Below are 10,076 nucleotides of genomic sequence, written 5' to 3'. Positions count from 1 at the left end.
CTGAGAAAGCCTGAGCCAGGCCATAGAGGGCAGGGTCAGAGAGAAGGGATGGGGCAGGAGGAAGGGCCACGCTGGGCAGCGAGCATCCCTCTGTGGAATACAATGGAATCCCTTTATGATGCCAGTGTCAGGTGCTGGGCTGTTTTTCTTGTGTTATAAGACAACAGGCTTTGTTGGCCAGTGGTTCTGGTATCATGGCAACACTGCAGACATTCAAAATGATAGTGTGGGCATGATGGTGCATGCTTGTAATTTCAGCACTGGGGAGGCTGAGACAGGAGGATCATGGCTTGTGCACAGCCTCCCTTACTTAGTGAGGTTCTCTGCAACTTAGTGAGACCCTGTTTCAAAATAAAGAATAAAAAATAGGGTTGGCGGTGTAGCTTGGAGGTAGAATGCCCCTGGGTTGTATCCCCAGTACTGAAGAAAGAAAAAAAGAAAAATGAAAGAAAGAAAGAAAGAAGTAAAGAAAGAAAGGAAGAAGAAAGAAAGAAAGAAAATGATGTTCCAATGAGCCTTTAGGCTGGGTACCACTGTATTTTATTTTTCAAATTTAATTTAACATCATTTCTAGGGGGCTGGGAATTAACCCAGGAGTGTTCTACCTCTGAGCTATCCCCCCAGCCTTTTGTATTTTTAATTTTGAGACAGGGTCTTATTAAGTTGCTCAGGCTGTCAAATATATTTTAGATGAAAGTAACTCCAATATTCAAATGCAGAGCTCCAGAATCTGGGGCGACAGCGTCAGTCACCTCCAGGAAGGCTATGCTCCAGTGAGTGGGGATAAAATGCCCTTGGAGATGGGTACATGTGTCTCATCAACTTGGAAGCTCTCTCAAGAAGAAGGACACTTTTTGGCTGAGCTGAAAGGGAGACTCTGGCCAGGAAGCAGCAGTGGGAGCTGGCTTCTCTTCCTCTTTCTCCCGTCCCCAGCCAGACTCCCCCAGGGCAGTGAGGCCACCATGGCTCTGGAGAAGACCCTCACCCTGTTGCCTCTGCTGGTGCTGCTGACATTGGCATGGGTGCAGCCTTGCCTGGTATGGGAATCCTCTGCCAGGAAGTTCTGTAGGCAGCACATGGGTTCAGAGGGTTTCTCCAGGCAGCAGCAGCCCCACCTACTGCAACCAAATGATGCAGCGGCGGAAACTGATCCAGGGCAGGTGCAAGCCGGTGAACACCTTCATACAGTAACCCCTGGGAGATGTCCAGGACGTCTGCTTTCAGGAAAAGATCCCCTGCAAGAACGGGCAGACCAACTGCTACCGCAGCAGCTCCACCATGCGCATCACAGACTGCCGCACCACGGGCAGCTCCAAGTACCCCAACTGCGCCTACCGCACCACCCAGAAAGTAGCTCAAATCATCGTGATCTGCGACTGGAGCCACCTGTACCAGTGTGCTATGAGGCGACTGTCGATGCCTACAAGTGAGGCCAGAGCAGTGAGACGCCCTCTCCCCTCACTGTCACCGCGACGCCTGCCTGGGCTCCTCTTAACACACTCTTCCTCTCCTGTGCCTCGCTCCATCCTGCTTTGGGGGTGAGGAGTGGGTTGTGACCTGGCCCCATGTTAACTCCTTTCAATAAAACGTGGTTGCAGCCACCTGATGGATCGCTGACGTGTCTGGTGCACATATTCTTTCTGTGGTTGCTTTCCAGCAAGGGCAAGAACTGGGAGTCGGGTTAGTCCTGGTTAGCAGCGAAGGAGTAATTGATGCCTTCCCTTGAGTGCTGGATTTCAGTGACCCGAGAAAATTCCTTTTCCTGTGGATTCCTAGGAAAGACTAGGCTTCTCTGTGTGTTAATCATTATGTTTGATTACATTATCAACCATTATAATGATCTTCTCCTTATAGTTGTTTCTGATTTTATTTGTCATTTTTATTTTTATTTGGGGGGAGTACTTGGGACTGAACCCAGAGGGACTCTACCTCCATATGATACCCTCTTATTTTTTATTCTTTATTTTGAAACAGGGTCTCACTAAGTTGTGGAGGGCCTCACTAAATAGCTGAGGCTGTGGCAAATCTTTGATCAGCCTGTCTCAGCCTCCCAAACACCGGGATTACAAGTGTGTACCACCACACCTGGCCTACATCTGATTTTAGGTGGGGTCACAGAATTAGAGAAAGACCCCAAGTCCCACCAAAATGACCTGTCTCTGTTGTCTTTACCTGTGACATTTGTAGATATTGGGAGTGACTTACCTCCCTCCCTCTTTCCTTCCCTTTTTTACTCTTTTCTACGCTGGGGATTGAATGCAGACACATTTTACCTCTGAGCCACACCCCCTAGCCCTTTCATTTTTTTTTGTTGTTGTTGTTGTTTTTGAAGTAGGGTCTTGCTAGGTTGCCTAGAGTCTCCTTGCTTGCTGTCCTCCAATCTGTAATCCTCCTTTCTCACCCTCTTAAGTACTGGGATTACTGGCATGTGCCACCATGCCTGACTACCTCCAAACCTTCATAAAAGTTTTTTATTTTGACTCAGGGTCTCACGAGGGTCTCACTCAGAAGCTTTATACTTTTTTAGTGTGTGTGTGGTACTGGGGTTCCTGGAAACCCTTCTACCTCCGGGCTACACTCCCAGACCTATTTTATACTTTTTAATTTGGAAACAGGGTCTCTTAAGCCAGCGCGGCTGGCTTTGAACCTCCACAATCCTCCTGTCTCCGCCTCCCAAGTGTGGGGATTACAAGTGTGCACCACACGCCCAGGCAGAAGCTTTATACTCGATACCAAATATAAAACTTATAAGTGTGGTATGTTTTACATAAAAGGGAGCTTTAAAGCCAGGTGTGGTGGTGCACGCTTGTAATCCCAGCATTTGGGAGGCTGAGACAGGAGGATCGCAGTTTGTGGACAGCCTCAGCTACTTAGTGAGGCCTTCTGCAACTCAGTGAGACCCTGTTTCAAAAATAAAGAATAAAAAAATAGGGCTGGGGATGTATCTCGAAGGTAGAATGTCGCTGGGTTCCACCCCCAGTACTGAAAAATAAAAAAGGGGAGCTTTAATGGGACACTGTCATACTGGGTGAACCGACAGAGGGTCAAGTTCAAATACCATAATTCTCTGGCACAAAAGAAAGGGGAATATGACCACAGGAAGACCCTGCTTAGTTTCAAGGTCCTAATAATTCCATTTTTCTTTTAGTTGACTGAAATATTACTAAGCCAGAAAAATGTATTTTCTTATTGGGAAAGTCAGAACCTTAAACTAAAGCTTAGAGGTGGAGGGGACTTTGGAGGTCATGGAACTGAGTGATAGCTGGTAGAGAAGTGCCTGTCTGGGATGCTGCAGGAAGATTCTACAGTGCCGTGGCTGGACCAAAGCGTCTGCTGGAGGAACGAGAGGAGTGAGGATATGTGTGCCACACACTGACATCCCTGGCTGAAAGTTACCCCCACCTTTTATGGACTTGCGCAGCTGGGACTGGCTCCGGGTCTCCTGGCTTCCTGTCATTATTCTTTCTGCTGCTAGAGTCTAACTCAGAAGAAGACCCCGCCAGTCTGGCTCTTCTCTGAGCACCGCGGAGTGGTGGATCTCCCACGCTGGCATCCTCACAGATTTCCAGTACACTTGGCCTGTGAGTTGGCCCTCGCTGTTCTTGGCAGCACTTCCAGAGAGTCATTAAACCGACTACATCTCATCCTCTATTTACAGCTGCACCTGACTTCAGAAAGGGTCATAGCACTAGATAAATGGTTCTGTTATTGCCTCTGCATGCTGTATTTTAGATGTTGAGAATGACATCCCTCTCCCCTCTCTCTTTGTTTTTCTCTCTCATACTGGGGATTGAATTCAGAAGCATTCTATCTCCAAGTTACTCCTAGCCCCCCTATTATTTATTTATTTATTTATTTATTTATTTATTTATTTATTGGTGGTACTGGAAGCCCTCCTACCTCTGTGCTACACTCCCAGACCTATTTTATACTTTTTATTTGGAAACAGGGTCTCTTAAGCCAGCGCGGCTGGCTTCGAACCTGACAGATCCTCGTCTCCGCCTCCCAAGCATGGGGATTATAAGTGTGTGCCACCATGCCTGGCTTCTTTATTATTATTATTATTATTATTATTATTATTATTATTATTATTATTATTATTTGGTGGTACTGGGGTTCCTGGAAGCCCTTCTACTCCCAGACCTATTTTCTGTATGTTCGAAACAGGGTCTCTTAAGCCAGAGCAGCTGGCCTCGATCCTCCTGCCTCTGCCTCCCAAGCGCGGGGATTACAAGCGTGCGCCACCACGCCCGGCCTTCTTTTTTATTTTAAAATAATAGTCTTGCTAAATTACTGAAGCTGGCTGTACTGTAAACCTGCTATCTTCTTGTCTTAACTTTCGAAGTACTGGAATTACAGGCATGTGTACCAGCATGACTGGCTTTGACCACCTCGTCCTCCTTGTTTTCCTCCTCGTCCTCCTCCTAGTCCTCATCCTTCTCCTTGTCCTTATGTTTTTCGTCCTCCTTGTCGTCGTCATCCTCCTCCTCCTCCTCCTCCTCCTCCTCCTTCTTCATCTTCTCCTCCTTCTCCTCCTTCTTCTGTACTGGGGGTTGAAGCCAGGGTCGTTCTACCTCTGAGCTGCACCTCCAGCCCTATTTTATTTTTCATTTTGAATCAGGGTCTCACTACGTTGCGGAGGGCCTCACTAAGTATATGAGGCTGGCCGAGAATCTGCAATCCTCCTGTCCCAACCTCTTAAGTACTGGAATTACAAGCACACACCACCATGCCTGGCTTCTGATTTTCTTATACAAAGTGAATCCTCAACCCTGGGAACTCGGTATGAAGAAGGTGTGTGGCTTTAAGGGGCTGTCCATGCATTTCTTTGGCAATGAAGATCTCAATCCTGCTGAGTGAGATTAGGGGAGGAAGAAGGAAGCTTCATTTCTAAATATGCTTCCTTTAATCAGATTCTTCCTAAGTTCATCTCACCCTTGTTTCCAGCCCTAAAGCGCCTTGTTTTCCCTTCTGTGAGTCCTCTGTAGTGGAGCTTTTTAGAACATTTGGAGTTTTGCTGCATCCAAATCTGTGCATTTACTGGCTCTGGCTTCCTGGACCCACCCCACCTTCCCATCTCTGGGACTGCAGGGGCCCATCTGGGGAATGAGATAAGGGGTGAAGACAATAACCCAGGTGTAAACTGTGCAGCCAGGGAGGAACCTGTCACGGGGAGAACCAGGCTCAAACAATAGGAGCCACAGCTCAGTGCTCTGTGCAAATGAAACAGCTCTGCTTTGTGGGAGACTCTTGTTCTCTATAAAGAGGAGTGCCGACTCTTTTCAGGAGACTAACCCAGGTGGATTAATTTTTAAATTGAGGAACTAACATGTTAAGATGGGTATCTGCTTGAAATAAGAAGGCCCATGTCCAGGGAGTCTTCTAAGAAGGATAAGTGTGAGGTTTCAAAATAGACTTCAACTGAGCCGGGCGTGGCGGCGCGCGCTTGTAATCCCCGCGTATGGGAGGCAGAGACAGGAGGATCGCGCAGGTTCAAAGCCAGCCACGCGCGCTGGCTTAGGAGACCCTGTTTCCAAATAAAAATGTAAAAATAGGTCTGGGAGTGTAGCCCGGAGGTAGAAGGGCTTCCAGGAACCCCAGTACCACCAAAAAAAAAAAAAAAAAAGTTAAAAAGGCCTGGGAGTGTAGCTCAGAGGCAGAATGCCCCTGGGTTCAAATATTTTGGTTTTTTTTTTCAAGCAGTTTTAGGTTCCCATGTGGATTAAACCATGATTGTCTTCATAATTAGTGATAAAGGCTGAGTATGGTAGTGCACACCTGCCTATAATCCCAGTACTTTAGAGGCTGAGATGGCAGGATCACAGGATTGAGGCCAGCCTCAGCAACATAGTAAGACTCTTAGCAAGATGCTGTTTCAAAATAAAAATGGCTGGGTGTATAGCTTGGAGGTAGAATGCCTCTGGGTTCAATCTGCGGTACAAAACAACAACAACAACAACAACAACAACAACAAATGATAAAGAAGTTGTTTATCTGAATGGAGAGAGCGTGTTTGTTACATTCACAGTCCAGTTGTGCCAGGGCAGTGGGGTAGGTTTCAGATCGGCTGAAGGAAGTGCCCGGAGACATTATAGGGGACATACAGTTTATGGGGGAAAGCTCGCAGGAGATGAGTGACCGCTCCGGGAAGAGTTCCGCGGCCACAGGCTAACAGCAGCACTCCGTCCTTCATGGGGCTTTGCCAAGCAGGGCCTCCTCGCCTTCACAGCATTTTGTCCAGTGGTGGCCACCTGGGAGATTGATGTATCTTCTCCACAGTGCCCTCAGCTCTGCCCCAGCACCACGGAGAGAGGGTTTTTATGGGCGAGGCTGCAGAAAAAGTGACATCATCAGAATCAGCTCACTTAGTTTGTGTGACCGGCACCCCAAGGAGCAAGTGTCCTGGCGTCCGTGCAAGAACGTAGCTTTCCCCAGACGCTACTGGCTCGCCCTCGTGTGTGTAGGAGGAAGCCAGTGTCCCTTAATTGATATGCTTCTGGACTTTCTGACCCACGCTTGCTCTCTCACTGTTCCATTAACTTGGCTAGGATTGTGGGAACAGAGAGGGGACGTTCAGGGACATGGTGTTTTATGCTTCCCTTTTTTCTAGGGATGCTACACTCCACCTTCTCGCCTCTCTCCTCAAATGCCCTTATCATGCCCATCTTCTAGAATGACCCTTGGGCATCAGGATGTACATTATAACCAAATCCCACACCAGCAATGCAGAGAGCAATGGAACGTGATAAGCCCTGCTGTAAGGGCCGGGGACTGAACCCAGCGCCTCTGCAGGTAGCAGGGAGTCTTCCACCAAGAGACAGGACTGACATGAGTGTACCTGCAGCAGTGATGTGGGTCTGCACCTCAGTGGAGCCAACGGCACAATATAATCACCAGGAAGATATGCCCAACATCTGTTTAAATGAGGCCCAGGTTCCTCTTTGCTGCAGTTAGCGTATCTAAAGTACTTACTGCTCTAAAGTACCACATGTGGGTAGCCTGCCTGCCTGCCTGCTTGCCTTCCTTCCTTCCTTTCTTTTTTTTTTTTTTTTTTTTTTTTTTTGTGTGTGTGTGTGTGTGTGTGTGTGTGTGTGTGTGTGAGTGTGGTGCTGGGATTGAATTGAACCCAGAGGCTATCTACTTTCAGGCTATACTCCCAAACATATTTTATCTTTTATTTGGAAATAGGTTCTCACTAAGTTGCTGAGAGCCTCACTAAGTAGCTGAGGCTGGCTTCGAACCTGCCTGATCCCCCTGTCTCAGCCTCCCAAGCGAGGGGATTACAAGCCTGCGCCACCACGCCCGGCTTTTCTTTTCTTTTCTTTTCTTTTTTTTTGGTGGTACTGGGGGTGGAACCCAAAGGCTTTCTACCTCCGGGCTATACTCCCAGACCTTTTCTTATATTTTTATTTGGAAACAGGGTCTCACTAAGTTGCTGAATGCCTCACTAAATAGCTGAGGCTGGCTTCGAACCCGTGCGATACTCCTGTCTCAGCCTCCCAAGCACAGGGATTAAAGCATGCGCCACCACCACGGCCTTTTCTTTTCTTTTTTCTTTCTTCTTTTTTTTTTTTTTAATACTGGAGCATTTGACCTGGGGCATTTGACCTCGGAGCTATACCACTAGTGCCTACTTTTTTGTGGTACTGGGAATTAAACCCAGGAGAAGTCTACCTCTGAGCTATGCCTCCAGTGCTATTTTTTATTTTTATTTTTATTTATTTTTTTAAACTTTATTTTTTTAAACTTTATTTATTTATTTATTTATTTATTTAGGTGGTACTGGGGTTCCTGGAAGGCCTTCTACTTCCGGGCTACACTCCCAGACCTATTTTATATTTTTTTAAATTTGGAAACAGGGTCTCTTAAGCCAGCACGGCTGGCTTCGAACCTGCTCTATCCTCCTGTCTCTGCCTCCCAAGCGCAGGGATTACAAGCGTGCACCACCATGCCCGGCGCTATTTTTTAATTCTTATTTTGAAACAGGGTCTTGCTAGTTTGATGAAAGTCTCACTATGCCGGGTGTGGTGGCACATGCTTGTTATCCCAGTACTTGGGAGGCTGAAACAGTAGGATCCAGGTTTGCAGACAGCCTCAGCTACTTAGTAATGCCCTTTGCATCTCAGTGAGACTCTGATTAAAAATAAAGAATAAAAAATAGGGCTGGGCATAGCTCAGAGGTAAAATACCCCTGGGTTCCATCCCCAGTACTGCAATAAATAAATAAATAAATAAATAAAACCTCACTATTTGCTGAGGCTGTCCTTGAACCTTCTTGTGATCCTCCATTCTCAGCCTCCCAAGTCCTGGGATTATAGGTGTGTACCACCATGTTCAGCCACTCCTAGTTCTTTTTATTTTGAAATATGGTCACAATTGCTGAGGCTGGCCACAAACCTGTGCTCGTTCTGTGTCGGCCTCCCGAGTACTGGGATTGTAGGCACGTGCCGCCCCTCCTGGCTGGATAGTTTCTCCATTAAGCAAAGTTTGGTCTCTGTGAGTATTATTTAAAGCAGCAGCAGTGTGCTTAGTTAAAGCTTCGGCCTGGAACTCACTTTTAATATTTTCTGCTTGAAGAGAAAGTATAGCAGATACGCCACACAGTACAAGGCACTCTAAGCCTAGCTTTTACTAGGTCTCAATTAGGAGAGGTCACGGACAAAGTGGGCAGTATGCAGGCTGGAACATGAGGTCTTTTCCAAGGGTATCAGCCAATCTGGTTAGAAGGCAGGCGGGGCCCCCATGGCCCGCAGGCTCAGAGCCAGCCCTAAGAGGAGAGAGATGTTCCCGGCATCCTGTTTAACTTTGCCGTCCTAATAGTGCTGACGGGTCCAACCCATATCGACAGAGGGGTCTTTTGCCATTGTTTCTTTCTCTCCAAAGACGACACTTCCTTCTTATTCTACCTCTTAGCTACTCCAAACCAACAAACTCAGTGTACCTGAACAAAGGCTTAGCCAAGACCATGTGTCCTTGCACCAAGTAGACATGATATTTAGTGTTTTGTTTTTTTAATCGTTGTTTGTTTGTTTGTTACTGGGGATGGAACCCAGGGACATTCTAACTCTGAACGACACCCCCAGCCCTATTTTTTAATCTTTATTTTGAAACAGGGTCTCCCTGAGTTCCAAAGGGCCTCACTAAGTAGTAGTTGAGGCCGAGACGCCTCCCCAATGCTGGGATTACAAACGTGCACCACCACGCCATGTTTTTAAAAGAAGATAAATTTATGTAAGTCCCGAGGGCGGCTGTCCCGCCATGTCTGTGAGTGGGGGGTTGCTCCCGTGGAACAAGCTCTTGCACAGCACCAAGGCGGCTGCTTGAAGAGGACACAGGGAACATGGATGAGGAGAGGCAGCTCACCGTGGACCCGGCAACCCATTTTGTTTAGAACCTCAACAGCAGTGCTTGCCCGTTCTGCAAATAAACTCTAAGTATAGAATGTAAGATATTTTAAACAGGTGTTAATACCAGCAAATCTTGTTTATTCAATAGATAAGTCACCTGATCATTCTGAGTAGGAATAGTACTGGCCAGTGGCCCATTGCCAAGCTTACTTTTCTTTTCTTTTTTTTTTTTGGTGGTTCTGGGAGTGGAACCCAGAAGCTTTTCTACCTCCAGGTTATACTCCCAGACTTATTTTATACTTTATTTGGAAACAGGGTCTCACTAAGTTGCTGAGAGCCTCACTCAGTAGCTGAGGCTGGCTTCGAACCGGTGCGATCCTCCTGTCTCAGCCTCCAAAGCGCTGGGATTACAAGCGTGCGCCACCACGCCCGGCTCCATTACCAGGTTTACAAAGCCGCATTTCTCATCGCAGTTGTTCCCAGGTAAAGTGTGACAACAGTGGGTCTGTGATAAGCCACAATGAAATGACACTTTCTCCATTCGCGACTTAAAGTCCCAGGTTAGTCGTTTTTTCCATTTCCACGTCTGTTCGAGTCCCTTGCCATGACCTTGGGATCTGCAGCATCAAGGCCCGTTGCCCTTCCATGGCTGATAGACCCGTGGGTCCCGTGGCAGGCGCCGCCGCAGCAGCACCAGCCGGTTGTCCCATGCTCCATCGCGGGGTGCAG

At 47.4% G+C, this 10,076-nt stretch overlaps 1 pseudogene across 1 annotated transcript; it reads left to right on the top strand.

The window, feature by feature from the left end:
* Positions 1-962: 962 nt before the first annotated feature.
* On the top strand, positions 963-9,391 carry LOC308270924 (ribonuclease pancreatic-like; annotated as a pseudogene). Its single transcript has 2 exons — positions 963-1,426; positions 9,306-9,391. The product of its transcript is annotated as a ribonuclease pancreatic-like (transcript).
* Positions 9,392-10,076: the final 685 nt, after the last annotated feature.

Source organism: Muscardinus avellanarius, assembly GCF_963383645.1.
Source record: "Muscardinus avellanarius genome assembly, chromosome: 12".
NCBI lineage: Eukaryota > Metazoa > Chordata > Mammalia > Rodentia > Gliridae > Muscardinus > Muscardinus avellanarius.
This window is presented reverse-complemented; position numbering and strand designations above follow the sequence as displayed.